Source organism: Melanaphis sacchari, unplaced genomic scaffold (genome assembly GCF_002803265.2).
Source record: "Melanaphis sacchari strain LSU unplaced genomic scaffold, SCAv2.0 Contig1_pilon_pilon, whole genome shotgun sequence".
NCBI classification, from domain to species: Eukaryota; Metazoa; Arthropoda; class Insecta; order Hemiptera; family Aphididae; genus Melanaphis; species Melanaphis sacchari.
In genome coordinates, this window is record NW_020270976.1 from 2,844,336 (window position 1) to 2,857,592 (window position 13,257).

Genomic DNA, 13,257 nt, shown 5'->3' on the forward strand with positions numbered 1-13,257 from the left:
GAATCAGAATCCCTTGATAATTATTAGTTAATGTCTGATAGAAAAATACTTTGAGTAAAAATTTTATTTAAAAAATAGTTCTGTAGAATACAAAAATTGAAGTTGTTTATATATGTATATGTAAATTATATTTATATGATAGCGTATAAAAGTGTATTAATTATCATTTGTCAAAAAATAATAAAAACAAAAATCTGTGAAAAGTATAATGTTTACTCAAAAGAAAAAAAACCAATCAACAGCCAACACCACAATTTTATTCCGAAAATTTCAATTATTACTCAATTTGTATTATGACTAATAATATAATTGGTTATTAGTTGCATTCAGCTAAACAATATGTTTAAAAAATATTGTATTTTAAAAAAACATTAGCTTTTATACATTAATAACTTATAATAAGTAATCATTGAGATAAAAGTTAACTTTTTTACTTAATACTGTAAAATATGGTTAGACAAAACATATCGCTATTAAATATTAATCTGAAAATGCATATGAGTTTAAAAGATTTTAATCATTTTTCAGACGTAAAGGGTGGTGAAAAAATTAATCAAATAATGAAGTAAGCTCTATGGTATATAAATTTGAAATGCATAAACGGGCTGGTTCTGTTATTGACCCATTTAAATAAAAGTTTAGGCTAAAGCATACAGACCATAATTGTAACTATTAATTTAAAATTGTTATAATATTTCGTTTAAGGCTTTATTAATTGCGTTTAATCTTTTAACACATCATTATATTTTAGTTCATAAAATTAGAATATTCATATTTGAAATTGACATTTAATTTTTAGAATGATGTTCTGGCCAGTGTCGTTCAAATGTACATTATACACAATTTAATAATCGTTTTTTTTTAAAGTTTAAATTTGATAAATAATGTGCATATATATATATATACCTACCCGTGTATAACATATGGTCGCGTATTATTGGAATACATACAGTAAAATGAGATATATATTTGATATAAAACAATTAAGTATCATATAAGAAGCTGAGTCAAGAGACAATAGATATTTAGAGAGTAGGTACAAACAAAATAATGGATGTTGTTGTAGTTTATATTTATGCCAATCTAAATAAATAAGAGGAGATTTTTTTACCAATAATGGTTTATTAATTCTGAAATATATTTAATAGTCACAATAATGTTTTATTGTTTGTTATTGTTTGATAATTGATGGTTTAAATGAGTAAAAGGTATCTCACGTTTAAGGGTACTAAAAGAAAGTACCATTAATTATTGAAATACGAGTTCATACAATTACACTTGTCCCAATTGATTCTTTTTTTTTTATAGTTATTGGTAAAAAATATTTCACTCATAAAAATGTTAAATTATTTAATAAAAAGTTCATCATAATTTGTTCAAACTGAAACCGAAAAATTCATCAAAATATGTATAAACACAGTTCATTTAAAAAAATATTTTAGATTCAAATATTTAAATGAAAAAAAATTATTTTTATTTATTTTCTTGCTATGTTTTTGTTATTCGTGGAGATTTAGTTTATATATATTATTATAATATTTTTCGTATAAAACGTTACAATAATATTTTTTAAACATTAAGATTAATTATATGCTATTACTTTTTTATACCACAAACCAATTCATTTCGTTTTATGGTAAATTGGTATTTATTTAAAAGTGTACAATATTAAGTAATATATTTTTATAAACGTATATAATAAATGGATATTATTAAGATAATAAACATAGTTTTTCAGCAAAAATTAATTAATATTTATTGTTAATAGAAAAATATATCACTTTAATAGCAATATAAATATATCATAAAATATTCTTATAAAGACTGATCGTTATAAACTTAAAATCGTTTTTCGTGTGCTATAATTTATTATTGAATTCAAATTTCACACATAAATTACAGTGATTTTATCAATGGCAAGGTAAACTTAATGTCTATAGCTACTACACAGTAGACCATCTATACTTACTCCTTTTTTATAATACATTTGGAAATATCAATAAATGATATACATTAACTTTATTGTAGTTTTTTGGGTAAAATTCGAAAAATTAACTATTGACAATAATGATATTCTGTTTATTTCGTATAATTTAAATAATATTATCTGTTTATTAATTATTTAGATAATTTTATTACTGGTTCTAAATAAAATAATTAAATTAGGTAAATACAATACGGTTGCGTATATTTTCGGATTCCACCATAGTTAACACGTCTTGTTTAGTCCGACATGTAAGCATGTTATCATTAACTTCTTTACAGTGGCGTTAGTAACTCACTTTAAATTTTAGTAATAACCTTCAGATTCAAATAACAAAGTATAACTTAAATATTAACGATATCTCAAAAACGCTGATGTCACAATCATTTTTAGTCGTTGAAATACATTTTTTTATTACAATTTATACATATTATATCTTAAATATATAGATTTAAAAACTAAATGACTTTCCAGTTAATATAGCTGAATTAACTAGAATAATATTTTTTTAGTATAATATGTCCATTGTCCAATAATCTGAAACAGATACAGTAGATATCCATATTGATTATTTTATTGATTTTGGGATATAATACGTAGACGAAGAATATAAAATAATACGATTAAATAGAAATAAATAAAATTGTTAAACCTAAACTAATCAATAGTAATACATTTAGTAAATAAAAACTACAGTAGTAAAGGTATTATTATAAAATATAAAATGTAAATTACTAGGTTTAGAATTCAAAGTTTTCAGTTTGAAAAAAAAAAAAAATGATTAACCATTTAAAGTGGTTTAAGTGGAACTATGCTATACATACGAGTAACAATCAATTTTTTTTTATAATTCAACACAAATTAAATTACATTAAACTATACAATACCGTTTTAATTCAATTTGTTTTATCTACTGTTCACATGCGTTTTATATTGTTACTATGGGTTTAATTACAATTTGATTAGTATGTTTTAACCGTAAAGAATTATTATATGTTAGTTGAACAAACTTTTATTCTTATCGAATATATTATAGTTATTATTTTCTAGCATAATAAGTAAGATTAATGTAATGAAAAAGTTCATAAATATATAATTACCTTTTTAAATAATGTAAAAAACCATAATGCTAAAAATCAGTATCTAATTCATATATGAAATAAACATGAAACCATGTTTGACACTCGTCTTGATCTGCTCAGTTTATTACAGGGTATTGGAGTGTTGTGATATTAAATTCGACATTAATGATGGATTATTGTATTTAAAGAACAATTTCTACAGTTAAAAAACAACGCTTCCTGACATTCCTTTAACATTTTTCGATTGTTGTTTGTTTTTCTCAGCTTAGAAAATGTTTTGAAGAAATATAAATTATATTTATTTAAAAATATCCTACACTTGATTTTCGAATTTTTTAAGTGTTACACGAAACTTTTTTCAGCACTTTTTGGAGCAGAAAAATGTTCACATAAAAATATTTATTGTATAAAAATCATAATTGTAATAATATATAACATATATGACGTCAAATTTATCTTAGGATCTAAAAAAAAAAGTTTTTCAAAGAAAATTATAGATTTTGTTTGAATAAATACTATATTTAAGGTTGAATACATCACTGTTATTCAACAAAATATTTTATAGCAGAAAAAATCGATAGACCGAATAAGCGTAAATTGTGAATGAATGAGAAAATTATATTTTGGTGTAATTTGGACTACAAGAAAACAAATATTTGGCGCTCAGTCAGATTAAGATTTCAAAATTACGGGTATAAAGAAATTATACGGGAATTTATTTATCATTTATTAATTATATTGAAATAGGAATGCAATGATATTTTAATGTATTCAAAAATTTTAAATATATTAACATTCTTATTAAATTTTGAAAAATTATCATGCAATATAGATTAAATTTAATATGAATTTATAAATTTAAATAATCACAAATTTATAATATTTATAAAATAACGATTTATATGCAAGTAATATTAGTTATGAATAGTAAATAGTAAATATTAAATAGTGTGTTTAAAGCAATTAGAAAATTTAAATGGTATTTAAAGTTGTAATGACCAATGTATATAACATTGCTTTTTGTTAATACTACTAAGAGATTGGACCTACCATAACAATATTTTTATATTAAAAATAACCTTATATATATATATAAAAAAAAAAAAACTGAATTGTATTATTATTTAGCATAATTTTGATTAATTTTTGGCTAATTATTTTTTTATTGTTGATAATTTATGGAAAAAAAAACTACTAAAATATAAAATAACTTAAATTGCATTTCATTTCAGTTTTAAGGAAAAGTATAGTTATCTATATAGTTTTTAATTTATTGATGGCACAAATAAGTAATATACTTATTTGAAGGAGGGGTGGAACATAACTTTTTTCGTAGATTAGTCCTCTTACTTTTCCAATTAGATTCTTTGTAGATTTTTAAATACTTGTTCGAAATAATCTTATTAGTTAATATAATTATGTATAGTCAGCGAATGATCAATATAGCTGTTTAAAGGATTCATGATTTAATTAAATCTAAATAATTTTATTTCAGTAACATTTACTCAAAGAATGATGATATAAGATACAAAAGTTAACTTTTTTTCATACATACATGTTTTTAGATACAGGTGTCATAAAAACATTTTATTTAGCGTAAATCCTTGAATAGGTATTAACATTTTAAAGTATAAAATTAGCTAAAAGTAGCTAAATTATAACTGTCTCAATACATGTCAAATGCAAAAGGTTTTACTCTGATGTGGGTCTTTCGTATGCGTATTTAAACTATCACTAACGAGAAATGTTTTTTTTTTTTACATTGTACTTACATCTGCTATATTGATTAATTTTATTTTAAAATCAGATAATAGTGGTTCAGCTTTATTTTTTTTTCTAATCTATTATATTATAATTATCTATATGATAATTATAGATCAAGAGAAATTATTATTTTACCAAAGTAAAACACTTATAAACATTATAAGATTCAATTTAATATTTTAAGATCGCAATAAATAACATAAATAATAATTTAACAACAAAAAACAATTTTAATTGGGGCACAAAATATTATATTAATTATCATAATATATTAACGTAGTTATGTATAATAATAGAACGTAAAAGTAATAGTATGACATAATATTTTATATTAAACAGTACCAATGTATGTATTTTAGATATATTTTTTTTCTGGATTATCATATAAACTTAAATATTATAAGTTTTATTTATTTTATTTACTTTAAGCTCGAATAAATATCAATAAACTTTAAAGATTCAGGTATTAATTTTCTGTTTAAATATCATTATTGATGATATTATCTTTAAAATATATTTTTATTTACTTTATAAACGCGAATTTATGTATTTAAAATATATAAATTAGTTAAAATATTAAATATTTGTACTATTTTATGACATGATTCATCCTTTAACTGAAAAATTTAAGTTCAAAAAGCTTTGAAGTCAGAGTGTTATATATTTTAAAATAATATCAACATGCGATTTATAATTCAAAATTAAAATTTCAAAAAAATTCGTTTTACAGATCTTTAATTTTCAATTAAATGTTTATATTGTATAGGCTAATAAAAATATTTATGAGATTATATTACTAAATTTTAATAATTAATTCAAAATATAGTGAAATTACTTTGTGTATACATAATGAATAGTAAACGACATGCAATAATAGTTCATTTAAATGATCTTTGTATAATAATATAATGATTACTTAAGTTTTTCAATAATTTATGGATTAAATTATATGTAAAATTTATTTTTTATTGCTTTTAGTTTAGATAGCTTTACAAATATATTTGAAAGTAAGATGCATTAAAACATTTTTCCTAGAGGTTTAATGTAGTTTTTGCAATTAATGGTCTTAGCATACATGATAAGTGAAATCATTAGATATTATGGTAATTTATTATAAACGACAATAATATATGACGTGGATAATTTGGTTTATATTGAAAAAATCTAAACGATCCTACACGGGGATTGATATTTATTAATATAAGGGGTAGTTTTTGAGTTTTTCACAATATCTAAAAAAAAATCTTTAATCTATTAAACAATCGCATTATAAGGATTTAAATTTTTTTGAAACTCTAGTAAGCAATTTAGCTATATTTTTGATTATTTAAGACATCAATACAAAATATACATTTTAAAACTATAGGAGTATTTTTTAGATCAAATTCCATACATGACTTTTTCTTATTAAAATAGTATTATAGTATGTATACATTTTTTTTTGTTACAAAGTATCCAGTAATTTAATTAGTTTCATTAATTTAAATATTAATATAACCGTTTATTTTTATAAAAATATTCTGTTGATATTCATTTTAAGAAGTGTGTTTTATTATTCTTGACATTTTCTTTTCTTATAATTTAATTACATTTATAAAGAGCTTATTTATTTAATTTTAAAATTTAAAATGAAAATACTATCAATTTTTTATTAAAAAATAAAATAATTGTGTAGTCTTAAATAAAATTATAGTTAATAAATTCATTAATTATGAGAAAATATATGAAACCAATATAGTAATAAATATATGAGTAAAAATTAAAAAAAAAGTGTTAATATTAATATATTACAGAAATGAGAAAATTAATTTATTAATAATTGACTATAGTAAATAATTATTTTTTTTTGAATTTTTTCATATATATTTAAATAATTGTTCTTGGTAATCAATTTACTAATAGTATATATATTATATTGTATGTCATACTCAAATTTTATGCATCTATGAGTTTAAGACCAAGCTTATTAATTTTTTGATAAATTATTCATAAATAAGAATTTGCATTCTAAAACCGTTGTGATAACAGGGAAATATAATATTAAATTCCACAAAAACAAAACAAAACAATGCAATATGTAAGAATAATTTTACAGTTTAAATTTAATTTGGTTGTTGTCTTTTATAATAAATTAATAGGTATCTAGCCTGTTTTAATTTCCACTGTTTTGTGAATAGTTATATAGTTTAAGTCTATAAGGGATTTGAAAAATAATGACAAAATATAAGTACTAATTGAATTTTTGAAACTAGTTAAAATAAATTTTGTAATTAAGTTTTAACTTAGTGGTGATACAACTTGAAGTGTAACACTAATTATTTTATACAAAAAGTTTCTAATAGACTTTTTTAGTGTATGTTTTCATGAAAACTATATGTATTTCATAACAATACTTAAAAAAGTTATAGAATTGTAAATTTATTTCAAAATTATTAATTATAGATGTTAAACTAATATACATTTAAAAGTGTTGTAAAACCAAAAGGGATTTATGAAACGATTTTTAATTTACTCGTGATTAATATCGAAGTTAAATTTATGATTTAAGCCAAAATAAAATCAATATCTTAGGTTTTTATAGGTTTTAAAACAATTGGTTTTTTCTTAAACTTTTATCTACATATCTATCTTTTTTTGTATTATTTACCCAGTCCTAAACTTTATATTCAATACTTGTACTTTTTTTTATTCAAAATCGTAATTACTATTACCCTATGTATATTTACTTTTTACAACTTTGTATATACACTCTAATGGATTTACATTGTTTTATAAATTAATTGAATTTTAATATTATTTGATTATAATGAAATTTCTATCAATTTTTTCTTTTACATTTCTACATTTACTTTAATAAGTTTAACAAAAAAAAAAGTTTTTGCTACGTCCATTGCAGCTTGTTGTTATTTTCTATACGTACATGTAATATAATATATAACTAGTATATTTTATATAGTGCATACAAGCGTACGGTCTATGTTTGGGGTTTCTTTTTTATTTCCTACGTGATTGGACTATTTTACATTTTAAATCGAGGAAAAAGACTAGACAACGTTGATGTCGCTAACATTTTGTTCAAGAGAGTTAAGTGGGTGCCAATAAAGTTTACCATACATCCACTGAGATCAATAACGATTATGGTGGATAATACCGTATATTTATAATATAATAAATTATTTTGGCGTAAGGTTTTAAAATTTATTCGTCTAATTGTCGCATCTTAAGGGGTAGACTAATTTTACATATCCAAATTAACTGCTTGTAAATCCAATAACTCGGTCGATTTTGTGATAATTCTAAGAATTCTTTTGTAATAATAATAGTTAACTATAAACATACTGATTTAAAAACATAACGATGTTCAGTTTTTCGGTATCAAACAAACAGACATCGAGAACATGACATAATATATAAACTTCATGTTAAGTGTTGATTTGTCGTAAACACAATTTCCGCGTCACTAGCATGAGTGATTTAATCATTAATTATTGAATTTTAATCGAAACTATTAGATTTCCAATTCAGATTATCGAACATATTTTATATTTTAATTTATCTATGTATTCATTAAACCTCAAATTCATTGCCTAATAGCCAATAGTCACGCAGATAACAATCCAATGTTAATACTATAATTGTAATCTATCATTCTCGCTTTCATCCAATAAAACAAATAAACAAAGTCATTATACTTAGCGACTCTCATAGTACTCTAATCAGTATCAACAAATCTTACCAACCCAAAAAGATGTCTAGAAAAATATAAAATCAAATGAACTCAATTTACAGTCCAACTCCATGATTTATGTACCAGGTTAAAGTTAAGTTAAACCCGAAGAAACAAAAAAAATAATTTAAATCAATGGCGGTTAACTAATTTAAGTAATTCATTGTCGACGAAACTAGAACATAAAATTCAGAAACTTAAATAATAAACTAGCATGTCAAGGGCAAGATGATTATTTTAGAAACTTGATAATTAACTGAAACTCAGTCTTTAGCTCAAGTATTACATGCGGTGGAAATGCGGTAAGCTTTACGGCAATTTAGACGATAGGAACCATTTGTAATAGACATGTATGCTAAAGATGTTTAACATTTATCAGATGATAGGAACCATTTGTAATAGACATGTATGCTAAAGATGTTTAACATTTATCAGATGGCCTGTAACTACGTTAGCAATATGATAATTAACTTAAACAGAGAGTATTGTTATAGTCGTATATACACAATTGAACCACAGTGTTTTAGAAAGCATTTTCCACAGGATTAGATGGTTTTTATTTTAAAAAAAAAATAATAATTATTGTGTCTTTTGTCAACTAAAAATCTGAAATTATTTTTCGCGTGGTGTCAAGTTTCTTGTAAAAATAAGTAAATAAGAACACAAATAAGACAGCTATATATATATATATAAATTATGTTTATTAAAGTATTGTTGGTGGAATTTGTTATACTATGGTCAATTTTAGTTATTAAGGTAATTTACCTTAATTAAATATACTAGTAGATTAAATTCAAGCATGAAGCATTAATTTTTTAACGCAAAATTTTTTTTAACTATAAATAATTGGTTTGCCTAAAAAAAGAAAAAAAGTGAGGAGATCTGTTCATATTTCCTTTAGAAACATGTGTAATGGTATATAAATAAGTATATAATATCATTGTTTCAGAGAAAAAATAAATATTTTTAAATATACATGAATCTAATTTGTCTATCTAAAGTGGACTACAAAAAAAAAAAAAGAAAAAAAGTCAGGGTATTGTTTCATAAAACAAAAATGAACATTTCTTATAAACCTAATAGAAGGGTCATGTGACAATTTATATCTTCCTGTTGGTCAGTAACCAACTAGCTTAGTCAACCCTATGAGTATATAAGATGTTCTATATATAAATAATATAGAAATCCGGGGTGCAATATAAATGAAAACATTGTGAGTTGTAGTCCTACTTCTTCAGTTAGCTGTATGATTATCAGCTACACAATGAGTAACTTTGTCCTGTTCCCATTTCACTAATAAAATAATATTTAATAATTGTCGCTTTTTATAGTATATAATATTTATTTTATTTTATTTTAAAATAAAAACCATAAACAACCTATATTTGGAGGGCATTGACTTAAATTTGTTAAGTATATTAAAGACTCCAAAATAGTGCCTATAAGAAATTTAATTAATGTACTACATAATATATAAATCTAAAACTCAGCTCATTCATTAAGTAATTTATATTTTGAATGGATCGAGGTTTGTGGTGTATGTATATTTTATATTGGTAAACAATAATTATAAATTCGAGTTAAATTAGTTACATCTATAATAATATTTTATATTATATAACATAATTAAGAATTTCTCACGAGAGCTAATGATTTGCATTTAAACAATTTGTTTATCAAATATACACCTAATGAGTTTCTGTATGAAAGATGTATTGAATAATAAATTATCATTATTATTTAGCGGTAAATAATAGAATAGATATTTAATTAAATTTTTTATATCTTTATAAAGTTTACCGCTATTATTGAATACTTAAATTAAACTAAAAATGAAATATTTAAAAAAAAAAATATATTTTTTTAAACAAAAATATTACTTATTACAAGTAATCGTTGAGTGTAAGTCATATGAAGTATATAAGTATATATTTCCATAATAATATTGTATTGATAGTTTTTTTTTTTGTTAGCACTCAAGAATACGGGTTTTCAATACAATATAAAAACGATGTTTTTTGTTAGAACCATTTGGTTGTTAAATCTTTTGCTGTAATGTTTATTTCACATTTTCAAAATTATAACTGACATGAAGCTTTAAGAATAATTTAATGCACATCCCAATCCTTCATCACCAGAACACTGTTGAATTCACTACAACATTCAATTCGTTTTCATTTCTTTGTTGCTGGTAATAGAATCAATTTTGCAATTTATTTATAAGTTTTTATTTTCATATGATATAAGTTTTATACAACTATGGGTGTATTTTTGTATGCACTGTATAAGCTACAATAAATACTGGCTCGGGAACAAATTTTATTCGTTTTCACACGCATCATGTATGCTTTTGAGTGATATCAAAACATTGATCTAATTTGTATGGGATTACTCATGAGCGCAAAATAATGCATTTGAAACATTTACTTGTGCTCAACAAGCCTCCGTAAATGTTCAAAAACTAACGAATCTTCCGATTTAAATAAATTCACTTAACAGTTCTATTTTTATTCTAATATATACTTAGGTATTACACATAACTGTTTAGTATTTAAAAACTGTGGAAACTTTATAGAATTTATTAGGCTTATAATAATATTAGTCGATCAATGTTACATTTGCTAGATAACATTTTGTAAAAGATACAATATATTGCAACCGCATAGTAAAACCACTCATTTCATGAATTGGATATTTAGGCAGTGAAATTCGTCCAGTTCGTGGATTTCGACGAAAATATATGAACATCCATTTCATGAAATGATTAATACTCATATTGTGTACTTTGTGTAATTATTATAAAACAAATTTTTGTTATTTGCCAATAAATTGTATTATATTATACATATTTTAATTTATTTTTGAAAATGAAGTATTTTTATAAAATAATATCCTTATTTATTTTTGCACGTCAATTAATTATGACATCGCCTATTACATAGCATGTTATTTTTAAAACATGTACACTGACTCGATTGGCAGGAAGTTTTTGTCTTACACAAATATAACAAAAATCCTTGTCTTCCTGACATTTTTTTAATAATTTTTCGCACTGAATATTCAACGTTTCTATCAAATTGATCAGTAGTGACAAATTGAGTTGTTGATTTTTTCAAACATTCAATACTGAACTATATTTAGACTTAAGTTAACCATATTTTGTTCTAAGCTTATGTAAATCTTTTTGTTTTTGTTTTGTAATCACACAAATTATATTTCACGGATTTATTTATAAGTCCCTTACCGTAATCCAAATACGACGCATCGATTAGTTTCAAAATAGTCTGTTTTTTTTTTTTTTTATTAAAAATAATTTTAAATATTATTCGATTATCTACCTTGATCATATTCTCTGCAGTTACTTATAATTTGACTTTCGTCTTCACGTTTACGTATTTTTTTTTACTAAAATCAAATAATTGGCAGATAATTTTATTATTTTTAGCAATCTCCGATAATAAAAAATTCACTTTAATTTTGTAAATGCTGCAGGCAATTAAGTGTTTTTCAATTTCCTTTATCTGAGATGTATGTTCGAGATCTTATTTCGTTGTTTATTTCTTCAACAAATCAAATCGTAAATTGTATGTACTTAGTCTAATTTTTGGGTAATTTCCAAGTAAAGCTTTATAAAAGCTACGCTCAATTGTTCCACAAAACGAACTATTTTTTTTGTTGAATTAAACAAAATTTAATTCTATGCTCCACTTTTTGGATTTATCATCTGCAATCCATGCTTGTAACACATGTTCTACATCCTGATTAGACGTCTCAATACTTCTCTAACATTGAGGGTGTCTAGGGCGTATGTTACAATAAATTGTTGTGCAAAAATAAATAAGGATATTATTTTATAATAATACTTCATAGGTAAAAATGTCTTTTATACATTATAATATACGTATGGTGTATGAAAAATAAATTAAAATATAATATAATATAATTTATTGATAAATAACAAAAAAATTGTTTCATAATATTTACTCAAATTACACAATAAAAGTATTGTTCATTTCATAAAATGAATATTCATATAATGTATTTTCGTCAAAATTCATGATCTAGACGAATTTCACTATCTGGATATCTAGTTCATGAAATGAATGATTTCACTATGTAGATATGACATAAATATAATACTGGAAATATTATCTTCTTAGGAATAAAATTACGTCATATGACATATTCTGTTATTTTATAATTGCATATTGATTTATATATAATAATAATAATAACAATTAGTAATGATTTCAAAAAATAGTTTCCAATTAATGGTTATTAAATTGATTATAGTTTAAATAAACAAGTAAATAAATAAAGCTCTTAATTTGTCCAGAATTAAAATAAAGAGAATAGAACGATTGATTATTAATAATAATATTATACGATTTTCGTCCATAGTGTTAATTTTTTAATACAGTTATTATTTTCTCTTTATGTATTATATAACAAAAATGTTAGTAAATTAAAATAGAATTAAAATGCGCATTTAATTATTATAACTTTTTTAAGCTATATTAAAATGGTTAAGCTGATCTGAATAAGAAAACTTTCAATATATAAAGAACTTTTATGAGTATATTCCTTAAAATAAAATTAATAGTACATTGAGTTGAAAAAATATTTTTTAATAAAAGTATTTTCAAAAGATTTTAAGTTAAATAAAAATTATTATCAAACAATAATTTTTAATACTAAAA

At 22.2% G+C, this 13,257-nt stretch overlaps 1 protein-coding gene across 3 annotated transcripts in view; it reads right to left on the reverse strand.

Moving 5' to 3' along the window:
* Positions 1-13,257, reverse strand: part of LOC112593138 (allatostatin-A receptor-like) — a 189,788-nt gene that overhangs the window by 57,743 nt on the left and 118,788 nt on the right. Inside the window, exon 5 of one of the 3 annotated variants that reach the window (XM_025337446.1) lies at positions 2,485-2,521. The exons of the other annotated variants lie outside the window; for them this stretch is intronic. The gene's annotated coding sequence lies outside the window, so the exon portion shown is untranslated. Of the gene's footprint in view, positions 1-2,484; positions 2,522-13,257 lie in introns of those variants that run through there. 3 annotated transcript variants of the gene reach the window in all.